At 38.3% G+C, this 13,142-nt stretch overlaps 1 protein-coding gene across 1 annotated transcript in view; it reads left to right on the top strand.

The window, feature by feature from the left end:
* Gapdhl3 (glyceraldehyde-3-phosphate dehydrogenase like 3) overlaps window positions 1-13,142 on the top strand; it is a 147,133-nt gene that overhangs the window by 55,783 nt on the left and 78,208 nt on the right. Inside the window, exons 3-4 of the transcript XR_005494202.2 lie at window positions 2,197-2,346; window positions 10,199-10,385. The gene's annotated coding sequence lies outside the window, so the exon portion shown is untranslated. The remainder of the gene's footprint in view (window positions 1-2,196; window positions 2,347-10,198; window positions 10,386-13,142) is intronic.

Genomic DNA, 13,142 nt, shown 5'->3' with positions numbered 1-13,142 from the left:
AAGGAAGGAAGGAAGGAAGGAAGGAAGGAAGGAAGGAAGGGTGTCTGTCAGTCTAGCAACATTTTCTGTTAATGTTTTATTGTTTCTGTTGTTTACCTTCCCCTCATTGAAGCATTTCATACTGCAGAGAAGATCCTTAAAACAGAAACTAAACTACTCAAAATAGCTTCAGGAAGTTTCCGAACCTGATCAGATTCACTAAGCCCCTCCCTCCCAAAGAGCCAAGCTTCAAAGAAGACTCTTTTTTTTTAAATCTTTATTAACTTGAGTATTTCTTATTTACATTTCGATTGTTATTCCCCTTCCAGGTTTCCCTGGCCAACATCCCCCTAATCCCTCCCCTTCCCCTTCTCTATGGGTGTTCACTGGGGGTTCAGTCTTGGCAGGACCAAGGGCTTCCCCTTCCATTGGTGCTCTTACTAGGCTATTCATTGCTTACGTATGCAGTTGGAGTCCAGGGTCAGTCCACTTATAGTCTTTGGGTAGTGGCTTAATCCCTGGAAGCTCAAAGAAGACTCTTAAAATCAGACCAGCTGCCTAGAAGAAGCAGAGACCGTCTGAGCTGTCTTGAATAAGTAGAGACAAACTGAGCCACCTAGAAAGGAGGCTCTCCAATCTGTTGAACTGACTGAAGGCAGGGCAGTGTGCTCTAGGTTTGCACCTTTTTGAGCTGTCACCCATGATGGGTTGGGCTTCAGTGATAAACTGTATTGGAGTCATTTCTGCTCCTCTAAGTCACCCCTCACTCACAGTCCTGTAAGTAATTCCAATAAAACTGAGGGGTTCAGTTGGATTTAGGTGATGTCTACACTCTGATCTATCCTGTGCTCCCTAGCTGGGGTGAGAAAACAGGTGTATTGCCTCTCCCCCCACCAAAAAAAAAATTTCTGTTGCACTATAGTTTTTGTGATCACTTTCCTCTCCTCGAGCTAAGTAGAGAAAGATTAACATGAGGACAGGTCTCATGCTACGCCACTTCATTTTCATACTTTCTATCTCCTGTCATCTGTCACTGTAAGCCTTACTCAGACTTTCTATCTACTATGGCTAGTACAGTTTTCCACAATAGAGGCAGTGCACGGATTTGAAGTGCATATATATGGATAGGTGTTGACTTGCTCTCTCTTTTCGTAGCTTCAGTGTTCCTATATGGTGGTGAGCTTTCTTCTCAGGCTTTTGTTGTTGCTACCTCTCTAACTCCTTGGTCATTTCCCACTGCAAACTGACACGGTCACTATGTCTATCTCTTTGCTCTCCACTGTGACTAACCAAATTGGTACTGCCAACAGCATTTCTCATTTTAACTGGTCATTTTGACACTGCAAAGCTGTACCCACAGCTTATTCTAAGAAATGTATTCCTTGTATTTTTAATTGAAACACAAATTTAGCAAAAAATATTTTCATATTCACACCATCCTAGTAATAACTTTTATTCATTCTCTAAAAAGAAACTCACTTAGTTTCTTTAAAAAAAATTTAAAGTTATCTCTTATCTTCTTTTCAACTCATGATTATGAAGAATAATGGCTTTTTACCACATTTTTCTGTAATATGTCCCATTCCTTTTGCATAATTAGTGCCAAATATTCATCAGCCTACACATACACAATCAAGCTATATAAGCAAATGATATGCAAAACAGTTTTCTACATTTGAAGCCATGCTTATGTTAATTGAGTTGCATTATACCTAATGAATATGTGCTACACAGAAATGAGATTTAGCTTTCTAATAATACAGTAGGAAAAATTTTTGATAAACTTTATGACCATGGATTGATTCCAATGACTTTCCACTGATGAATGTAGAGGGATAAAAAAAAATCATGTGGTAACAATGGGAATGTACCAAGCCTTCCATTCATAAGTTGTCTGTGCAAAACTTTAATATTCTTATGTTTCTTTTAATTTTCCCTAAATAACACTTTCAAAGCAGTCATCACAATATTGTTGGCCACAAGCTATTTTAAAGCTAGGATAAATGACTTCTTAATAAAATAAATTATACTGATTCTATATACAATGAAAGCCTACTACTATACTACTCTACCATATTTATGTATTCATCCATCTATCAATGTGTGTGTGGGCATATACTCATATATGGAGAGAGATAGAGGAAGAGACTTAAATATAATTACTTACAATCATGAGTTGACTCTATTTAGGACTCTCATCTGTTTATTGTTTCTCAGTGCCCAACGAATACAGAGGCTAGTCACAGCTGCGAAAGAAGATGAGAATCTCAGATTTAACAACAAGTTTCCAAGGCAATAAAATATCTTCATTAAAGAAAACGTTTGGACATTATTGCACAAGGCCACCGCCAGTGACAGAGGTTTATAGTAAGTACATAGAAATAAGTAAGAGAAATTAGAAGTGTCTGTGTATCTAGCCTTCCAAGAAAGAAGAGTAATTTTCATATATTTATATTTCCATAGTAGCAAGAATAGTCATAGCGGAAAAAGAATTGGCATTTGGATTACAGCCTCGCTGTGGAGATCTTGCCGTCATTCTTCTTCCTTCCTGCACTGCTTACTTTGCTTAACTGCCTCCTCTCAACTACTGCTTCCTGTGCTCTGGCCCTTTGTACCATAATTGTCTCAACTCTGCAGCACCACGCAATTCTCACTTGTGCCTTTCCATTTCTTCATAATTTCTTTGGCATCATCCTATTTTGCTGACTTGTCTCTGGATAGCCCTCTGTTCCTGCATCATTCTCCATGGTTTATATTTAAAGCCCCCTCCTAAATCTAAGAAGAGCATCAGAATTGTCATTCACTTGTCATTCAGATTTCATTGTGGTCTTCTTGTTAACAGAGATGAATTTCCAGTATATGGCTGGTGTTTAATACACAACCTAGGCTGAGTTCATGAGTGTCAGCATTTACAGGTCAAAATGGACAAAGCACAGAAATTCCTGCAAAGGAGAGAGGGAGCATAGCAATTTCTCTGCAAACTCTCAAAAGAAACTCACATCCATACTGCAAGGGTCGTCATTCCATTTTATTAAAGTTTGTGTCATTATAGATGCATAAAAATTAATTTTTCCACACCTACAATTGTCTCTCTTACTGGGATCATTGGTGGGATATGACACATCCACATAGGCTCTGAATGGCTGTTGTTAAACAAAGAAGGGCAGACTGGACTACAGAACTCAGGAGATTGTGCTGCAGCGCCCATCAGCCCTGTGTGCTAACCAGCTCAGCTAAGCAGTCTACTAGTTTCAACACTTAAACACAGCCTCACACCCAAACACAGCCATCACCCACAAAGCCATCTGTGATGAATGAGATTCAATCAGCCTCTGGCCTCCAGGGCTCAAGATAACATTTCTACTATTGATAATATCAATTTATAATTTAATTTCTGGTCCTAGCTCTTAAGAGATAAGACTGTTTGCAGAGCGAAAAATCTAATCCAGTTGAAGCTATTGGGCAGGGCTCTATAAATTCTGATGGCCACAAGATGCCCTGGTTTCCTTAAAAACGGCTAGAATACATTTTATAAACTTGGGTCTCTCTAATGAGCAATAATGAAAATGGTAACGCAAAATTTGATATTTTCTTATCCATTTATCTAAAAGCACAGCCTTGTGGCTTTCACTGAATGTGCCCTTTCAAAAAGACAGAAAAATACACTTGCTGACTGGTCTCTGGGTAGTGCTCCATTTCTTCAGTACTCTCCTGTATCTCTCTACTTATTTTCGATTTAAAACCCCTTAAATATAAGAAGAGCATCAGTTCAAGCAAAAGGTAGCTCCGTCTTCATGGGGAAATGACACTGTATCTTCATTAGTCGTATTATTATATTATTATTATTATTACTTGCTATTTACTTTTTTTAAAAAAAGTTTTTGTTAAAATTTCAAAATCTACAAAATGATGAGCAGAGGTCATTATTCACAGCTGGAGATCGAGTTTTGAAGGCTCTGCCTTCTGCACCTTTATTTAAGACCCGCCACTGCAGGCCCTGCCACCTTCAGGTCTCCTTGACAGTGCAGCCCCCACTGCCCTGTGATTGATGTAGGCGTTGCCTGAGATATCAGGCAGCTCCTGACCCATCCAACCAGGATAATTTTATTGCATGTCTGTTTAGCCTCTGTCTTGTGCTCTCTTGAAGACATCAATTCTCTCAGGTAAAGAACACAAATAAAATTTAAGAAATTCTCCCTGAGGCTAAGAGGTTAGGAAGCGTGCCAAGATTTCTCTGAATGAAGTCACCCTCTGCATAATCTCCAGGGCTCTGGCCATCGCTCACCACCATGTGCTGCTCTTTGATTAGAGGAGAATTAAAGGCACCGTGGATTCACTCAGGGGTTTGATTGCCAGTCATTTTCTCCTCTGATCCATTGTCTGTTTTATAGTTTAATCCCAAGATGATCTTTTCTCTTTTCTTTCCTTGGCCACACCACACCCACACATGTATGTGTGTGCAAGTGTGTGTGAGCTCTACAAAATAACAACCATACACAATAGGCATCTCTTCCGCCTGCCTCCTTCCTCCCTTTGGAACAAAGAACTTTCAAGAAAATGCCTTTCTTCACCCCCACCCCGTGCCGTGCAAAATCATTAAAAAAAAATTATAGGGTGGTTTAGCCAATTTCTCCACTCTGCTCTGAATTCTTCAAAGCTGTAATCTTAGATGCTGCCCGCGTGTTTACTCCCCATTTGTAGCTTCTACCTTTAAGGTAAAAACAGCAGAGAATCCATACTAGTATTTATCCCTTGACACTCACCCTCTATCATTTCTCGGGCCAACACTCAACTCTTATTAATCTAAAAGCATTGTATTCTGAAATAAGACCAATAGAAGTTCCTTGTTCATTTCTTTCTCTCTGCAAATCCAGACAAGGGCATAAACACCATTTTTTATTTTTTGCCATTTAGATGTAAATATTTTCCAAGTAAATTAAGAATATGTATTTTAAAAAAACCCACTTTTAATTAAAACTAAAACTGGAGCACTGAGGAGTAAAAAGAACAAAACTTTTGCTAATATCAAATGCTGACGATATTCTTTAAATGGAAATTAATATTCCCTTGGCTGTTGCTTTAATGAATATGGTTTTGAGAGTCATGAAAATTAGCATCTACCTGGTAATGTTTGTAACCCTCTCTCACACAGTCCTCTAACGTGAAGGGATCTGTTGAGTTATGCACTGCAGGATTATTTCCACTGGGGACCACCCAAGCATCTTCCTCATACGTCCTTATTTCTTCATGTAAATGAAATTAATTATAACCTGATGTATAAAATTGTACATATTCATGAGTATCATGTGCTGCTGCTGTGCATGTATACATTGCATAATATTTAAAGCACGATAAGTGGTATCAAATGTTTGCCTTTTCTTTTTGGGGAAAAACAAAGTCCCCCTAGTTTATAAACAGATGCAGCATGCGATGCACAGTCACCCCACCGTGCGAGACCACACCCAAACCTCTTTCTCCCATGTAACTGTAACATACGATCTATTACTCAATATCTCCCCTACCCCCTCCTATCTATTTCTCTGTATTAATGAATGCCAAAGCCTGTCTGGACATCAGCTTGATCCTCATTCCTTTAAAGACTCAATTTTCAAGAGCAGAAGTCTGTTGAGAAAGTTCATGTTTTCTAACTGAGACTATGACTAAGAAATCTTAATTCTGCAGGAAAGTGTGACTATATCTCAGAGACTTAAGTAATAATGTAGTAAATTTGGTAGACATTTGCCGGACTCCTGTGGTTAGCTCTCTACTGGTTCTAAACATGAAAGACTGGAAAAAACTATTAAGTGTTTAACCCCCTGAAAAATCTCAATTAAAGTCAAATTAGGATTTGAGGGGTAGGGGGATGGAAAAGAAAGAAAAGTTCAATGAAGAAATGAAAGTGGAAAAATATTTATAAATAGTTGAATAAGCTGATGAATATGTAAATAAGTGAACTAAATGATAAAATTTTATATAAACGAAGATGTAAATGAGATATTGTTCTCTCTCTGTCTCTCTCTCTTCCTCTTTCCCTGTGTATGTGTGTGTGTGTGTGTGTGTTCATTCATGCACAAATAAACATGTATTTTTTCAGAACAGTACACTTGAATGTCTACTGTTGGAAGGTTACATGTATGAGCTCACATGTAAAGGCCAGAGGTCACTGTCACTTGTCTTCCTCCATCCTTGCTCACCTTGCCTTTGAGACAGGGTTTGTCATTTAACTGGGATATAGCTGTTTCAGTGCTGAGCATAAAGGGGGTACCATCTCCTCCAGGTTTGTGTGGGAGCTAGAGGTCCAAATACAAGTAGGTGCTCAGCTCCTGCTTGTATATCGGATACTTTGCCCATAGAGACATCTCCTTACCTCAGGGACTATTTTATGAACTATAATAACTATACTGTAGAGTCCTAGAAAGCAAGAACTTTATTTTGTTTTTTTGTGCATGGGATCTGGCTTTGCACTTGAGAGGTCTTAAGTGCTAAGTCCAGGAGAATTGGAGCAGTGTCCAAAGGCATTTTCTCACTCCATGCTTTCTCAATGCAGAACACACATCATGTAAAATGCTGATTATTCTATTTAAATGGAGGCTGATATACTCTGGATCATCACTTATATTAAATACGATGTAGAGATACATGAAAATTATCAGCCTATTCTTCAAAGGAATCATGTTACAACACTTGGTAAAGAAAGGAAATAGATATTTGTGTTTCTTTATGGGTCCCGTCCACTTACTCCGTGACCATAATCACAAACGGCATTTTAATGTATTAATATTGGATGTATTTTACAGTTGTTCTTTTTTTTTCTTTAATTTAGAGAATACTTTATTAGTTTTTGTAATCAAACCCACGTATATAAGACCTTACATATTTAATACAGTGTTTACAGTTGTTCTTAATGAGAGTATAAACTGAAACAATCTTTCTTCAAACAGTTCATCAAGATTTATCAAAAGTTTCAAAAATAACCACTAACATTTGCCTATAAATAGCAATTTTTGAATTTTCTTCAGCAAAATATTACGTTTACATGCAAAAGTGTAGGCATAAATTCTTTTATTTAAGTTTTCTGATAATACTAACTTTTAAACATATCTTCCATGTTTAACAATAGAAATTTTGTTAATTGTCTAAATTAGTCATCTTTATAGTAGAATACCATATCCCCAGAGAATTAAGGCATAAAAAATCATAATACACACACAACTAAGCTTAGGGAATAATATTTCTAAAGAAGTTAAATATGCACATATAGTTTTCTATATAGATTATACATTTGTATATATTTATGAATATGCATGTATAAACAATGTTGATGTTATAAAACAGCCACAGGGTACAGGGCCAATGACTCCTTTTAGGGTCACAGATCAGCTAACTGTCCAGTTGAATCAAGAAAGCACTTCCCCATGAGGTCACAGTACAGATTCCCTGTAAACTAGCCCATTTGTAAAATTCAGGTTTGTTTAGTCCAGGGTTTTTGTTTTGTAAGACACTTATTCTGTATACAGGTGACATGTGTCATTGGCCCTATGTCCTCCTGCAGAAATTGGGTCTCTGAAAACTGAACCGAAGTTTGCTGTGCTGGCCTATACTTCTGTTATGAAATCTACTTTCTGTCGTTACCCAGAGGCTTTGTGATTTTTAAATGTAACATGAATTGGTGGCAGGCTATAGTTCCTGCTCACACATGCATGCATAAGTATACACCTGCACATACACGCACCCGCACAAAGAGAGAGAGACAGAGAGACAGAGAGAGACAGATAAGATAAAGTGAGTGAGAGAACAAGATAACAGAGACACACAGACAGGGAGAGACACACAGGAAGGGATCTGTATTCTATACATTTATAATTTAATAAGCATGGATGAATGTTCTAATCGGATGTTCCTTGTTCTACTATTTGGTTTGCTTATTTTATTTTCTTGTTTGTATACGCGGTTTTATGTATCCTATGTTGGCCTCAGACTCATTTTGTAGCTAATGATGTCCACAAGGTTCTGATTTTCTGCATCCACCTTTGTAATGCTGGCACTCCCAGTTTAATGCGCTGTTAGGCATTGAAGCTACTAGGCTCCCCTAGTAGCTGGGAAAGCATGTTATAACTGCATCACCAGCCCTCTTGTTGGCTTCTCTCTACTTTTTTTCCAGAATCTAACCTTGAGGTGCAATGTGAAAATGATATTTTGAGACTAGTATCCTAGAGTGTTGGTTTCTCAAGGCAGAAAGACTGGATATGAGGCAGCTAAACCATTTTGTCCACTGGCAAACTCTTGCCTTCTTATGACCCATTTTGACCTATATCAAGAATATTGTAGAGCTCTGCTCTCTACTTGGAGCCTCTTCCAGTCTCCCAGAATTCACACAATCCACTAGGAACTCTTTATGGAGTGACGAGCTACCCTGATAGTGTAACCAGGTCTCTTAGAAAAATGCCATCTGTGTTAGCTCACAGAGAACTGAGGTTTAGTGAATAAAATTCAGAACTGGAAACATGTTGCTTTGAAGTCTAACTGATAAGTTTTCACTGTTCGTTGACAAATGATTCTGGGAACAGAACCTTTCTTTAAGGTAGATGAAACTTTATAGTTGCTGGAGGTCCCAAATGTTTTTAAACATGGTTGTGCATGCATATGTTCTCTCATCCCCCTTAGAGCATGGATATAAAACGTTTGTGAAAATAGCCTTGTCCAATGTAGCTATCTTTCTATCTTTTGAAGTCAGAGAGAAAGAAGAGAGAGGCAGGTTTGCTGAGGCAGCTCCCTGCTTCGGAGTACTTAATGCTGGCTCAAGAAGATCTCGGTTTAGTCTTTAGTGACCACATAGGACAAATCCCAACTGCTCTTACCTCCAGTTCCATGGGTACCTGTAGAGATGTGATAAACATAGCCTATGCACATATAAACATGTACACATAAATTAAGCATAAACAAATATGATTTTTAATGAACAGGAAGTGATGTTTCCCTGCCCTCTAAGCTATTGTGCATAAGGAGCAGAGAGGCTGAGAGCCTCTTATCATGAGCTTTAGAGAGTGCACATTAAAATAAGGGCTCTGAGACACCATTGCCTCAGTGTATCTTGAAGACAGGACAGGGTTTTCTATCTGTTGGGGCATTCCTTACCTTTTCTAAAAGTGTAAATTTTCTAATCCACTTAGGAAATTTGTCAAAGACAACTTGGGAAAAATCTGTTCTAGGAGGGCAATCATTCTGAGTCAGTGAAAGGCAAGTGACTGTGTTAGACACCAGGTAATAGAGCCAGGGTCTTTCTTTCTTCTGCTCTTCCGTTATCTCACATCTGCAAGATAACTGCACCCAGTGAGATCAAGGTAAAGTTCTATCTGGTGTAACTTAAGGCTGAAACCTAGAAAAGGAACCCATGCTCAACATCACCTGGATGACCAGGATCCAGAAGCTGCATGACTCAGAGCCCTAGGCTAGAACCAAAAACAACTGACAAAAAGGTAATGAAATGATTCCCAGTGATACTCTGCTCTCCTCTGCTATACTGGTCTATGCCCAGCGCAACCGCCAGCAGGCTTCCTCTCAGCTGATGGGAGCAAATACAGAGACTCAGAGCTTAACATTAGAGGGAGGTTGGGAGCCCTGCAGAAGAGAAGGAGGAAGGATTATGAACCAGAGGGACGGAGGACACCAGGAGAAAACTGCCTGCAGAATGAACTAAGCAAGGCTCATGGGATCTTACAGAGACTCAAGTAAAAATGATGGAGCCTGCACGGGTCTGCACATATATGCTGTTGTTGTTTAGCTTGGTGTTCTTGTTGGACTTCTAACAGGAGGTATCTCTGAATTTCTTCCTGTTCTTGGGACCCTTTGCCTCCTAGTGGCTTTCCTTGTCAAACCTTGCTATGAAGGTTTGGGCCTAGTCTTATTGTGTCTTGGTATGTTGGGTTCGATTGACATCATTGGGAGGCCTGCTACTTTATGAAAGTAAATGGGGGGGAGAGTAGATTATGGGGAGAGGGGAAGTGGCGGGGGAGGTCTGGGAGGAGAAAGCCTGCAGCTTGGATATATTGTATAAGAGAATACATGAAAAGAAAAACCTAGAAAATGAAAAACCTCATGGATAAAGTTATTTTCCATCATCAAAATTAAGAGAATCTACATTGCTGCAGATTTAAAACTAATGAACAAATATTTACTGAGAAGTTCCTGCAATGCTTCTTTTATTTTTCCTCACTTCTAGGTACTGAGAAGATCTGAAACCAGAATGATGATGAAAACAGGAGAAGGAAACTGGTCAAGCAGAGCAGGGACGCCAAGAGCTACCATTTGGAGGGAATGTACTTGCTAGAGGTTAGCCACACTGGAAGAGAATTCTGCTTGCTTGTTACGTCATCTCCTGGATCAGTTCCTCTGCTTGGAAGTTTTTTGTGAGTACAGGATAAAACTAAGGGAAGCTGAGTGGGCAGTTTAGCTCATGGCAACATCAAAACTGACAATCTCAAGCCCTACTTACCTCATCCCAGTTGCTGCTGTTGGTCCCCTTAAAGGACCTAGACTAGCATCTTAGTGGTATCCCTTGGGATCTGCACCTGCTGTATGGGTACTCTGCCTTTTTCTTTCTCATAAGCATCTGGAACAAAATACCCCTCCCTGATACTCATCATGAATTGCATCCTTTACATTTGAGAGATCTAGAGGCCACTGACTCATTTGAAGATTTTTGTTACTGTGAGCATCTGGCAATCTTATCTCCAGAGTTAGAGTTTCCATGGCATGAGGTGAAAGCTTCCTTCAAACTCAAGGACACCCTTCTCCCAAATCAAAAATATCTAAGTAGAAACCCCAGTCCTACCTCTCCTCAGCAAATGGTGCTGAACTAAGTCTTCTCCTCTTTATGTTTTCTTTTTACTGAAGCTAGCCCCTTCTTCACTGGTAACAGTGAAGGTCATGTTATGTAATACATGCACAAGACCACATACAATCACTAATATGCCCTGTATATTTTATCAACTGCTGTTTATATATTCTGTATATGTAAGAGTTGGAGTGGCAGGCTTTGACAGCTATCACAGTGATCAGATTCTACACCTCTGCAGGAAACAAAATGGCATCTATGAATCCTCATGTAAATTATACCCAGGAAGATGAAAATTGGAGGTGATTAGACACTCAAGAACATAAGAATTCCTCCCTCTGTGTGTCTCTGTCTCTCATCCTTCCTCCATCCCTCACTCTACGCCACTGAGACATAGATATCACAAAACATGATTATTAATCCAGTTTGTGAGAGTTGGGTTTTCTTAAAAGGCATTCAAATTTTGTTTGTGATAATTGATTGTAAATTTTATCTCACTTGCTTTCTGCTATATTTCTTTAGCTTAATGCCAACTACATGCTCAAATCTATATTCTAAATTATTGAAGTTATATTAATATTATCCACTGTATTTTAATACATTCATTTCCTCTGTAAGCAAGGTCTTACTAATTTTAAGAAATTTAGTGTTCAGTTTCATGTATCCTTTCAATGTTATGTGTTTGGGGTGTTTGTCCGTGGAGACTGGAGTGATCTTTCATATCTCCGAGTTCCTGCTGTCACTGATGCTGACCAAGTCCTCTGTATCATACACAGTAGAAATATACAGCCAATTCTGACTGTTCCCACATGTCTTTACTAAACAGTGCCCAGCCATCTTCTACCTATCTTTGTTGTCCCCCAGTTCCAATTAATCTCTATTAATTTTTATTTTCATTTACATTTTGGGATTTCACATTTATCTATATTATGGTTGTGTACTTTCAGACATTATTGTGCTCAGACATTATAATAAAGGGATTATGTCTTGATCATAAAATGATACTCCTTTTTATTCATTCATCTTCACTCACTATTTTGCAATAATATTTATTTTGCCTGTTATTAAAATTAAAGAGATTATCTCTAATAATTTACCTTTTCTTATTTTTCTCTCTGTGTGTGATGTGTACATGTGTGGTATATATGTGTGGGGTGTAGTATGTAGGTGTACCTGTGTATATGCAAGTGTGCTTATCTGTGGATATGTGCTTTTGGTGGCCAGAGGTCAGCATAAGATGTTTTCATTATTTTCATTACCTATTTATTGAGACAAAAACTGTTACTGAACGCAGAGCTCACCATTTAAGCTAGACTGGATGACTAGCAAGCTTCTAGAATATGCCTTTGGCCACTCTTGCCCCTGGACTTTTGTGTGATGCTCTGCCTGGTTTTTTTCGATGGGTGCTAAAAATCTGAGCTGAAGTTCTTGTGTTTTCTTGACAAACATCCTACCCACTGAGGCTTTCTCCAGTCCCATCCTTTCTTATTTCTTACCAAGCTAAAATATATTTTATATACAACCTCTATCAACATTAAGCCATTTTCTGTGTATCCATCAAAATTGCTTAAGGATCTCTAATACTTTGTATGTTTTTAATCTGATCAGTCTATCTCTGCTTCATTTATATTTTCCACATTTCCAGCTTTCTACCCATTGAGATTATCTTCTATTGATGTTTTTAGTCATAGATATTGATTATATTGTTCATACTTCCAAAATGCTGCTCCAATCTCTCTCTAGCCATGTACAAGTAATAGATCAGCCATAATAATATAAGATATTTAAATCCCTTCCATTTTATTATTTCCCAAATAAAATAACCTAAAATCACTTTCACAAAGTGAAGAATTTGTCAGAGAAGAAATTCCAAATGATTTCAAATAGAATCCATCTTCCATTATCTTGTTCAGAGAGACAAAACTTTTGTGTTACTAAGTGCTGAAGATGGGTTTTCTTTCTGTTGACACTAGAAAGAATATACAGAATTATTACATGCTAAAGAAATGGCGTGTTAGGATCTGATGATGATTTTAGATTCAGGGTTTTACTCAAATTCTCCAACAGTTTTAACAGAGTTGATGAAAGATTCAACTGTTTCAAGCTTACTGAGAAGTAATTGCCTTGCTCTTAACATTCTATCTGTGCAGATCTGTCACTGTAGGGATGTATTCTTCTCTCTCTCTCTCTCTCTCTCTCTCTCTCTCTCTCTCTCTCTCACACACACACACACACACACACACACAAACACACACACACAAACACACGTATAATTTACTCATTATCATAACATGGAATAGGAGCAAATTTATCTTTCTTTCTTTCTTTT

This window comes from Rattus norvegicus, chromosome 15 (assembly GCF_036323735.1).
Source record: "Rattus norvegicus strain BN/NHsdMcwi chromosome 15, GRCr8, whole genome shotgun sequence".
Lineage (NCBI taxonomy): Eukaryota > Metazoa > Chordata > Mammalia > Rodentia > Muridae > Rattus > Rattus norvegicus.
Note: the sequence above shows the minus strand (reverse complement) of the source record. Positions and strands in the feature narration are given on the sequence as shown.